Here is a 12,160-nt window from a genome sequence, read left to right on the forward strand (position 1 = left end):
TTTTTTTGGTACAATTTTGAGGTACTTTCACTTTACTCGAGTATTTCCAATTTTCAATACTTTTACTTCTACTCCACTACATCTCAGAGGCAAATATTGTACTTTTACTCCACTACAATTATTTGAAAACTTTAGTTACTAGTATTTCTACATTGCAGTATTGATACTTTTACTTAAGTAGAAAATTGTAGTAGCCTACTTTTTCCACCACTGATGGGAATTAACGGGAAGACATTGGGATTTTTTTCTTCATTTATCTTGGTTTGGTTCTTGACCTTTACTCTTACACGTAGAACCTCCCTCGTGTTTCATTCTTACTGCTGTTGTTGCCATGACACCTGAACTTCCCTCCAGCGATCAATAAAGGTGTGTGCACGTCACAGAGTCTCTGTGTATACACTGGCGGAGAGCCTTGAAATCATGAGCCCAAAGCATTTAATCCCTATCCGAGTGGATACATTTTTGTTGGGGTGTTAAAGATATTATTGAATTAGTCAAACTTATACTTCTTATTGACATAATGTTTACTGAGATAATTCTATGATCACAGTATCAAAATGATTATTTTTTTTTAGCTGCCCAAACTACAAATCTGCTCCACTCAGATAGGGATTAGAAATGTTGAATTCTTGGGCCCAGAAGACAAAGATTCAAGATTCAATCATGTATTACTATATCAATGAAACATTGATTGGAAATGGTCTTGGTGTGTGTCTGGGGTAGACAAACCACTACAATACAAATACACTTCAGCATAAATAAGAGAGCATACTCTAAAAGAAATATGTTTTAAAAACAGGGGACAAAGTTACATTATTTTCATGAACTGATGAGGCGTTAAAGGAAGGCTAAGTGATATCGTTTGGTTGAAACAAAGCGTTTTTTTTTTGTTAAAATGTTAAAGCATTATATTCTGATAGTATTATTGCTATAGAGTGTTTGTTCAGTAACAGGGGTCTCTTCATCGCTTTAATAAAATACATCAGATGGGTTGCCAATTTCAGCCAATCAGGAGAGAGTGCCCATTCATCACCTTCACCTTCCTATTGTGTTCCAGTTCCAGTTTTGTCTGCTCACTTCTTTGTGTCATCACTTCCAATTTCACTTGTTTAATCTGTAACCTGTGTGAGTTCTCTATCCTGATTGGATACAATCGTTATTCCAACCTGAAAATGCATTTTCTGTTTATTAAAGAGATGAAAAGAACACTCTAGTAATTATTACAAAATATTATGACAAAAAGTATACTGGCTGGATGAGAGAGGTCCCTGATTATTGTCAAACATCCTCAGAATGCAGGTGTTATAAATATCAGAGATGCTCGACAAATCTTGACCAATGAGTAATATCTATAACATTTATGCATGTGTATGGGGTGGTGGAGAGGGCGGTTGCGGATCGAGATACTAAATCAACTCACAATATCAAAGGCGGATACTGTATGTCCTGTTTGCTGATCCAGGAAACCCTGAAAAAGTGACAGTGTTTGGCCAGAAAGAAATCGTGTTTGGCTTCAAGATCCTTTAGCGGAGGTGGACAGCGTCCTGGTCTACATAACCGCATGCCCGTTTTCTCTTTGCAACTGGAGTCCAATATCTTAAGACTGATTGGCCAGCTTCACCGACATGAAGGCTGTTGTGGGTCTGTGATGTATCACCTGTCACCAAATTAACATCCAGACAGCCCCACTAACCATATTAAACCAAAGATCTAACTGGCCACGGCTTTGAACTGAAGACGCGGGGCCTGAAAACTGCTACAGTCGATGTGACATCAAAGACGTGTAGCATATGAGCTTCATTAGTGGAGTACACGAAAAGAGGCCGAAAAAAGAGAAATGGCTTAACTGTTCTTGAGTCACAGGAGGGCCCACAAAATAACACGCGCGCACGCACCCACGCACTCACACATGCACGCACGTGCACACGCGTACGTGAGTGTCTTGAGTGTGTGCACAGAGGACACTTGTTAGGAAGATTTGCATCCTACAGTGTTCCCAGTGACCCTTGCTCCAAGGTGACCTCTAAAGCATGCAGGAAATGCCTCAAGGTGACTTCCTGGACTGTTTTAGAGCTTTGCACATCAATGAGGAAGAGAGGCAGGAAACAGCGGAACTGTGGCCGGGGGGGGGGTGGGGGGTGGAAGGAGAGTTTTGTCAAAGAGACCTCTCTCCAGCAAGGCTTATACACCACTTTGGATTCCGACACACTGTATCTAGAGAGCGGTGATTCTCAAACTTTTCATTTCAAAGGTCTCTAGTTTGATATGCATAAGGCCAAGGACCCCCTTTTTAATTCTATGGGTCCCCAATCTTGACTGCAAAACCCTCAGTGTTAATGTAACTCTCGCAGTTGCAGACCTGTAATGTCCATTCGGTTTCTATACTCAATCATTAAATGTTTGAGTATAGAAACCGACCTGGAGACACCCTGGAACCCCTCGGCCCCATTGTGGGGTCCCCGGCCCACACATTGAGAACCAGTGGTTTTAGATTCTAAAACCACTGGTTCTCAATGTGTGGGTCGTAACCCCCAGGGGGGTCCCCACAGGATTTTCAGGGGGTCCCCAGATGACAGAAGTGACAATTTAAAGAGGTGGTGCCATGTTTTTGCACTTTTTCTGTTTTTCATGTGTCTATGAGGTTGATAGAACTTCATTAAGCCCCCCGGTGGTGGTTTTATGTTGTTTTATGTCTTCTCTGATTATTTGGAGTTTCTTCCTGGAGGCTGAAATCTTGAGGGTCAAACGTGCCAATAGAGAAACAGCCCTTTAGTGACGTCACAGAGCCCCCAAAAAACATACCCTCCCCCTCATTATCATAACACAACAGGTGTGGGCATGAGGAGGAGGAGGGACTAGGACAGGTGGGTGGTGCTAAGGTGGTGGAGGAGGTGCTAAGGTGAGAACCAGGCATACTTAATGAACTGGAGGCGTGTCCACATAAAAACATTTTTTTAACAATTTCTGTACACTTTTTTTTTTTGAAAAAAATCCTTACATAATAATAATATCTTATGATCAGGTTTTAGGGTTGAAAAATATCATGGCACTCCATCTTTAAGGATTTTTACAACCTTTTTAATACCTCACAAAAAGAGAAAAGAAGACAAGAAAAAAGACTGCATCAAAAAGTAATCAACAAAATATACTATAAAAACTGGTCAAACATTGACCAAATTGTCAAATGATATAAGAAAGAGGCAACAATTGTGAAAATAGCAGATCTTCAAGCTCACGCCTCAACGCAATATTTAACTGTGGAACCGAGTCAAGCAATATGTAATGCCTCAACACCTATTATTCCAAGTGCTTATCAGGGTGGGGGGGGGTCCCCTGTTCAAATATGATCATTTTAGGGGGTCACGGCCTGAAAAGGTTGAGAATCACTGACACATAAAGCCTTGAATCAAATGAGAAGACAGTAGCTTTCTCTCAGAATGTATTGACTCTCTGTTGTGCTGTGTTAGGACAATGCACCGGAAGGAAATACAGAATGGAGATCAGCCCTTCATCAGCCCTCTGAGATAGACAAGTAAAAACTCAGGCTGGTGGCTTCATCAGCATAAAGTCTGCAAAGTTATGAATGGAAGAGGTTCATTGTGCCAACTGGCTTGAATAGAAATGTTCCCCGTTTTGTACCCTCTATTGTTGCCGGGTAGATGTTTTGACCTGTGTTGTGCATCACGCCAAAAGCCAGCTATGCAATTTCACAATGGAAATGTTTGTTTTTGTAAATTGCAGGCTGGTACTGGCAATCATTGGCTCGCACTGTATGATTATCTTATTGAGTGACATGCTTTCCTCCGGGGCAACATGCAAAGGCAATCAGGGAAAATGTGCCTTTGCACCAAAAGTTGTTGATGCTAAGCCAAGAAGAATTTCATGCTTTGTGTAACTATTGTTAACCAGCGAAATGCGATCCTCGTTTCAAATTGTTGTGGTGTCCAGTTCCACTGAGGAAGTTCAAGAATCATAGCCATCTGATTTTGCAAGTCTTAAGACATTGTTTCGCTTCAACCTACACTCAGACGTCCTGTGCTCTTCCTCTGAGGTGTCATAGTTGTAATAATAAACCGTGTATGTCCCTCTGGTGTCCTGAGACCGTGTCTGTTAGGGATAGTTCAAAAACATAACTCTTGCATTTTTTTGATTTTTGTGTAATTATATTAAAATTTGAGGGAGATAAAAAAAAGTTCTACAAGCTCACAACGGTTCACGATGTGACCTGTTGTGAGCTTGTAGAAGTATATTGGGCTTGGTTAACATGTTTGAAGAGAGAGAGAGAGAGAGGGGGGGGGAGAGAGAGAGAGTGTGTGTGTGTGTGTGTGTGTGTGTGTGTGTGTGTGTGTGTGTGTGTGTGTGTGTGTGTCTGTGAGGGCGTGTGTGCGTGTGTGTCTGTGTGGGCGTGCGCATGTGTGTCTGTGTGGGCATGCGCGCGTGCGTGTGTGTGTGTGTGTGTGTATGTCCGTGCGTGCGTGCCTGCCTGGGTGCGTGTGCACGTGCATTCATTGCGTGCATGTGTGGGGGTCAGATGTAAGGGGGGGGCTCCAAGGACAAACGTTGGTGAACCACATGGTCCAGACAGCACAGGGGCGGGGCGAGGCGCTCCTGCGTTTGGGAACGCGGTCCAGACAGGCAGCACAGGGGTGAGGCGGCGTTCCTGTGCTCCCACTGGGAGACGCCCGAGAGGCGTGTTGTCAAAAACACACACAAGCGTGGAACTTTCTCACACTGTAACCCAGTATTCCCAGGGAAAGGCCTGGAGAGAGGATCATTTCCTCAACAACTGCACCACTTTGCTCCTGCCCCTGGCTCCTGAGGAAACAGGGGCTTCTGCAGGCAGTGGGATCCTGCAGGCTGAACAGGGCCCCTCTCTTCCAGCAGGGGCCCAGGATCTCGGGGAGACGGGCGTGAGCCCGGGCAGAGCCACTCAATGGAGCCTCTCATGTATCAGTTACTTAAAAGTATCAAACAACAGGTAAGAGGCTGGTCGGCCCTGTTTGTTTGACTGCGCGGCGGACAGAAGTCTTCTGGCGAAACTCAGGAGAGGCCGATGGGCCAAACGATGAGAGGAAGGTTCACACAAACACACGAGAGAGATCAGGAAAGCTGCACTTCCACCAGTCAGTCACTTCCACCATATTCAACCTGTCTTCTTCATATGATTGGTCCTCACTAATGCTCCAAGGCACCATTTCTGTCTACCCGCTCTGTATCTTGTTGGAGTAGACAAAATCACAAAATCGTAACTTGCAACATGTTCCTCACTTTGCTGGGGTCCCCCTGGAACCCCTTCAAGGACCGCTGGGGGTCCCCGGGCCCCACTTTGAGAACCACTGCTCTACACCCCAAGAGTCGGGGTGTAAACAGGCTGCAGAGGTTCAGAAGTACTTTGAGAATACACATTTCTTTTTCTCTGGTGCACAACCACTCAAATGGGACATTTACTTTGGCTTGGCTACGAATGTTTGACTGCACACCAGCATGTATGCGTCCTGCCAAGTCATGTCACCATTATTGCCAAGAAGGTCAACAATCAGTGCAGAGAGCAAGCAAACAGCTACTCCCTGACCAAACCCCTTGGACCACCAGGCCAGTGGGGTGGGGGGGCAGGTTTTTGTCATGATAATTTAAAACGCTGAACTTTTGACATCCTTATAGAATGCCATGAATTAAGGAGCTAATGGATAAAAGGCTGATTTGCTGAATGTGAAACTACTTACAATGTCACAGTGAGGAGGCGGGATGAACTGTGGTTAGCTATCTTACAATCAGAATCCGTAACGTGTCATTTGTTTTAGCGTTCGCGTTAACATGGCAAACCAGCAGTACAATTGCCTACAAACTTGGCGCAAATATAAGTCATGGGTTACTTGGGACATTGAACAGGCTATTATAGCTTTCATGCTTTCAAATGTAATATGATTTTTAAACTTTGATAAAAGTCAGACTTTGCCCCCAGATGTTATCCAGTAGGGTGCCTGCCTGCCCAGTGCCCTGCTGCATTGGTTCTCAAAGTGGGATCCGGGGACCCCCAGGGGTCCCTGAGGGGGTTCTAGGGGGTCCCCAGCAAAATGTGTTAATATAGCATCACAATAATTTTAACAACTTTAACCTTTTATACTTTGGCTATTCAAAAATAGCAGATCTACAAGCTCATAGCACGGCACTCTGCCACGCTATGAGCTTGTAGATCTGCAATTTTTTGCAAATCTTTGAATATAATATTTTTCAAAGCAAACATTTGTAACTCAAATCCTTGCTTCTGGGGGGTTCCTGGAACAAAAAGATTTTGACATGGGGGTCCGCGGCTAAATACATCATCATTTTGGGGGTCCTTGACATTAAAAGGTTTGAGAACCACTGCCCTTCTGTACATGCGTGGACAAACTAAAGCTACACAGCATGAGGAGCTGCAGTCACCATCCATGCACACGTGTCTTTGTGTCACTTTGTGAGACGTGCATGATGCACCCCTGCATGCACGTATGACTCATGCAGACAGAAGTACAAGCAAGATGGAGTTTGGACATCGCTTTCAAACACTCTGAGGCATTAAAGGAGTAGTTCACCCAAAACATTTCTTATTTTGTATCAATTACACACCGCATGAAGCCTTGAATTCATGGGGAGTTTTTAGTTTTTGTCTCATTCCTAAGCAAATAATTTGATGACCTGAATTCAAGGTTTCGTGGGGTGTGTAATTGATAGTAAATATGTAATTCTTTACTCCTTTAAGTAGGCTTCAACATACTTTCTTTGGCACACACTACCGAAGCGGGGTCCACTCATAATGAGACATCCCATTATTCCAACTGTTAGGTTAGTGTGAGGATAGGGTTGGGTTGGGGATAGGTTTAGTTATGATGGGGCCAGTCGGGCACCACAGAAACGGATAAAAATGTCAATGTGTTGTGTGCCTGTGCGTGCGTGTGCACATTATGTAGGGATGTCGGCAATAGTGACTCCCATTTGCGTAAAGTTATATAGGCCTTCCAGAAGGTTATAGGCTATATAGCCTCTAGGAGCCCCAGCAGGCAGTCCCCATGAAACTGAAAATGTGCCAATATAGTAAGCAGAGACAAGCAGGCCAAGGCCTCCACGGTGACAAGTCAAACACATGTACACCTACCGGCACACAATAAAATAAGTGCTTCCGTCGTTTTGTGTTAATGCATAATAGAATATGAGAGACACTTTACAAGATCATTTTTCTGATTATCTCAACCTAAACAATGACGGCAGTGTAACGCTACACCAACATCTGCACATGCTTTCTAGCCCTCATAACCCCACCCCAAGACTCCAGGAGCCGTCTTATTTTCATGGAAAGCAAAGCATCAACGTGATCGGTTTACTAAAACCCAACTCACTGGTTACTAACCTTGACTGCCCCCCAGCCCTTGAAAACATCAGCCGTGCATTGAAATGGCTTGATTGTCCACAGACCGAAGGGCAACTTTTTACCCAAGCTCTTTGATACCGGGGGCTTTCAAGAGGAGGGGCAGAGGAGGGCCACAAAGGCCCTCTGTTGCAGCAGGGGAGTGGGGTTACCTGCTCCGCTCTCTGCACAAGGGTCCAATTTCACACATCACATGCGCATGCATATGCACACACATGCGCCATGCACTTAATTTATGTAGGCACATAGCGCCGCACACAGCTAGCTACTACTGGAGAGTGAGTGAGTGAGTGAGTGAGTGAGTGAGTGAGTGAGTGAGTTGAGTGAGTGAGTGAGTGAGTGAGTGAGTGAGTGAGTGAGTGAGTGAGTGAGTGAGTGAGTGAGTGAGTGAGTGAGTGAGTGAGTGAGTTGAGTGAGTGAGTGAGTGAGTGAGTGAGTGAGTGAGTGAGTGAGTGAGTGAGTGAGTGAGTGAGCGAGCGAGCGAGCGAGCGAGCGAGTGAGCAAAGAGAAATGAGGTTTGTATGTCATCCATTCATAATGACACATCAGGACAAAAAGGCTGTGACCCAACAACAGTCACATAAGTGATAATGCCACCACAGCAGTGGGTGACAGACGGTCATTGTTCACCAGAGTTGTTGCAAAATTCTTCTATTGTCGCTTTCGGTGTAAACTCTCACACGTTTTCTCGGATCTGCGTTCAATTGTGAGAGGAAAACAATTCACAGCTGCAGCAAAGGACCACATCAAGTCATTCTGTTACTGAGAAAAACGGGAAAGACTTTGGGAGATTATAATGTGTTAAATCGATGAAGCCGGATTTATATAAATCTTTAAATAAATTAATACAATATATGAATGAATATAATCTTTTCATCTGTTGACGACACACTGGAGGGCAGCACATACGGTCGGTGAAGGTCAAACGCGCCCTGACAGCAACGATATGAATGTGTGTGTTTATATGTGAAGGGTGTGGTGGGAGAGGAAACACAACCTAGGGGCACAACACTACACTACACTACACTACACTACACACACACACACACACACACACACACACACACACACACACACACACACACACACACACTCACACTCACACTCACACTCACACTCACACACACACACACACACACACACACACACACACACACACACACACACACACACACACACACACACACGCCTTCAGACATGACATGTCTCGCACAACAATAGCTTCAAAGGTGAAAGAGCGGTGGTGGAAAGTAACTAAGCACATTTACTCAAGTACTGTACTTAGCTGCAATCTTGAGGTACTTTTGCTTTACTTGAGTAATACTTAAAATACTTCTACTCCACTACATTTCAGAGGCAAATATTGTTTGAACATTTTTGTCACAAAGTTACTTTGTCGATTTATGTTATTATAACAAAATATACAATTACCAACTAAGCCCTATTTTACAAATTTTCAAAAGATTTAGATAATTTCTTTGTGAAAACGTAACGTTGAATAAACTACCAAAGCCAAAAATGGGACATTCTGCATACTGGTACTTTCAAGTATATTTTGATGCCAATACTTTTGTACTTTTACTCGAGTAAGATTTTGAACACCCCAGGCCTTCAGACATGAAAGTTCTCACACACAACAATAGCTTCAAAGGTCAAAGAGCCACAAGTAGCTGAGAGCCAGGAAGCTCCTAGAGCATTGGTTCCCAAACCCTTCAGCCCCGGACCCAAAAGAGACATTTGGTGTAGGTCTATCCCCAGGACCTAAACCTACAAAAATACTTTATGAATGAATCACTTAACCTCTTAAACCACTCTATAATGTGAGGGTGTGCGCGTACTTACTTAGTGACCCAAAGACCCCCCCTTACGTGTGCACGCACGCACACCGTAACCACTTAAGCCCCTATACCTGTACGGCGGATGGCAAACATGGACGATTTACAAGCTCACAACGCATTGCGAATGTGATGCGTTGTGTGAGCTTGTAAATGGGCTATTTTTGCTGTTTTTGAACTTGTTTTAATGTTCTTAGTGTGCTTCACAACAATGTTACACGTGGTTACACATTTCTGCATTGCAGTATTGATACTTTTACTTAAGTAAAGCATTTTAGTACTTTTTCCACCACTGGAAACTCTATACAAAACCCTATCTGTCAAACCTGAGAGATTCAGCTTGAAGCAGAGGGATACTATATCTGATAAATGGTGTCATCATTCTTTTTCTCAGCTTCGTTCTCACACTTTATCTTCCTTAACCACTTAGGCATCACTATGTGACTCTTTGAGCTTGTAGATCTAGGGGCGGCCGTAGCTGAGTGAGTAATAGAGACTGTCCGCTAATCAGAAGGTCAGTAGTGCGCCTCCCGGCCCGCCCACGTCTACCGAAGTGTCCCTGAGCAAGACAGTTAACCACTTGAACACCATCCATAGTCTGGGAGGGGGGAACATTTGCCAAAAAATAGCACATCTACAAGCTTGTAGATCTGTTCTTTTTGACGATTTGGTGTCAATGGAAAAAAGCCGTCCACGTACAGAGCCAACTCAGGTCTAGTTTAGTCCAGAGCAGTGGTCTTCAACAGGGGTTCAAAAGTGGGGTCCGGGGACCCCCAGGGGTCCTTGGGGCGGTTCCAAGGGGTCCCCAGCAAAATGTGTTAATATGGCGTCACAATCATTTTAACCTTTTACACTTTGGCTATTCAAAAATAGCAGATATACAAGCTCATAGCTTGTAGATATGCTATTTTTGAAAAATCTTGAAAACCACTTCAACCATATAGCATCACAACGTGAGATTGTAGATCGTCTATTTTCGGCAAAGAGGTTTGGTAGGCCTATAAGAAAGGGAAAAGGAGCAGACCAAGTACAGAGCCAAAGGTCAAGTTTTCTAAGTGTTGAGGATTTAATTGGTTAAATGTGTGAAAATACACATTAACATGAATCCAACATATTGATAGAAAAGATAATGTGTAAAATAAACAAAAAAACATTAATTGACAGTGATGACTAGTGCTGTCAAACAAGTCTATTAAACTATCTACGATACAGTATGTAGAGGGGGTCCCTGATTCATCTCTCTCTGAGCTAAGGGGGTCCTTGGCCTGAAAAATGTTGAAGACCCCTGGTCTAGAGGGGCCCACTAACTGGCCCTCTTGAAAATGTTTGCCTATGATGACATGCCCAAAATAGGAAGGCCAGGTTGGTTTTGAACATATATTGTATAAAATAGGGCTGTATTCACATACTGTGCATTCATGACGAGTTGTTTTTTAAACATGGAAAACATGCTATAACTTTCTGACCTGATCATAAATCTAATCTATCTATTGTTCTGTTTTACTCCAATGTTTACATTACCCATGCAAAGAACCCAATACTGTCCAAAACACACTTTCTTACAGAATGACCAAATTGTCTCCACTGGTATTCTTTATTTATTCATTTGATGATGGGGCTATGTGTTTAATATGTAGGCCTATCACTGATTGTGCCTTTAATGCCAGGGTCTTCAGATCTGTCCTTTGATCAAGAGGCCATGCAAACAATATCCAAACGTAAACAGCTGGACAATTTTAAAAGACATTGACGCTGTAATGAGAGATGAGTCAGAAGGACAGAATTATGTCAAACTAGGAGACTGTAATTAATCTTAATGAAAGTCTCTGGGGTGGAGAACAAAGATAACAGGGCCAGCTGCAGTTGATTGGAAAATGGAGTCAGGCAAACTGAACATCCTTATCAAGTTATATTTGTGACTTACAAGGTTAAATGTGCTGTGATATCTTTGGTTTCTTTGTTAAAATGTTATTCTGATAGTAATCATTGCTGTAGTTTGTTCAGTAACAGGGGTCTCTCCCAGGCTCTCAGAAAATACATTTTCAGTTGGGGACACCAATCAGGAGAACCTATTTTTTCTTTGTTATTATTATTTTTAATCACAGGAATTTTGTAGACTCATTTTTTGTTTCATCGCTTCCAATTTCACTTGTTTACTCTGTATCCTGAATGAATGAAATTGGTATCCTGACCTGAAAAATATATTTTCTGTTCAGACGGGGAGACCTGTTACGGAACAAACACTCTATTAACTAACACTTAATATGAACAGAATAAAAAATTCAGGCAGAAATACAATGTATTGGAGTAGTCAATGGTTACAATATCATGTTTTGTGATACATTGTGTACGACTGCTGCTCCCTGCTGGTAGATATATAACATTGCAATCTGTATGGAGCTGGAGTCTCGAGCCACTTTTATACAGAGATCCAGCAATAGTAGAGCATAAAAGTCATTACATTTTAACTTTAGAAATGTGCAGATACCCTGCATACACTTATACTGTAGGCCTATGTTGGTTTGTTTACTGTTGAGTGAGAAAACAAGCATTAAGCTAATCATCTGGAGACCCTAGGCAAAGCTGTGGGGGGGGGGGGGGGGGGGGGGGGGGGGGGCCAAGGGTGCACCATAGGCAGGTAGAGAGTCTGGGTTCTTGCAGTCCAACAGATCCGATGTGAAAAGAATGATGTTTTATGTCAATGGCATCAACATTGATAAAGATATTGACACCCAGTCAATATCTTTCTCAACATTTCAATTTTTCAACAGTTTGCAAATAGTATGGTGGTACGATTATACAAGGATGCTAAAAGGATAACCCCAAAAGCCCCAAGGGCTTGTTTCCTTTGTAGTCCTGTGTATTCAATTAATCAGACATTTAAAGACATCCAATAATATACAATAAGTATAAGTAATATCAA

At 43.0% G+C, this 12,160-nt stretch overlaps 1 protein-coding gene across 1 annotated transcript in view; it reads left to right on the plus strand.

Moving 5' to 3' along the window:
- Positions 1 to 12,160, plus strand: part of LOC311058421 (histone H3.2) — a gene marked incomplete at its 3' end in the record, with an annotated part of 204,516 nt that overhangs the window by 106,731 nt on the left and 85,625 nt on the right. The window lies entirely within an intron of this gene.

This window comes from Gymnoscopelus microlampas, assembly GCF_963454915.1.
Source record: "Gymnoscopelus microlampas genome assembly, chromosome: 13".
Lineage (NCBI taxonomy): Eukaryota > Metazoa > Chordata > Actinopteri > Myctophiformes > Myctophidae > Gymnoscopelus > Gymnoscopelus microlampas.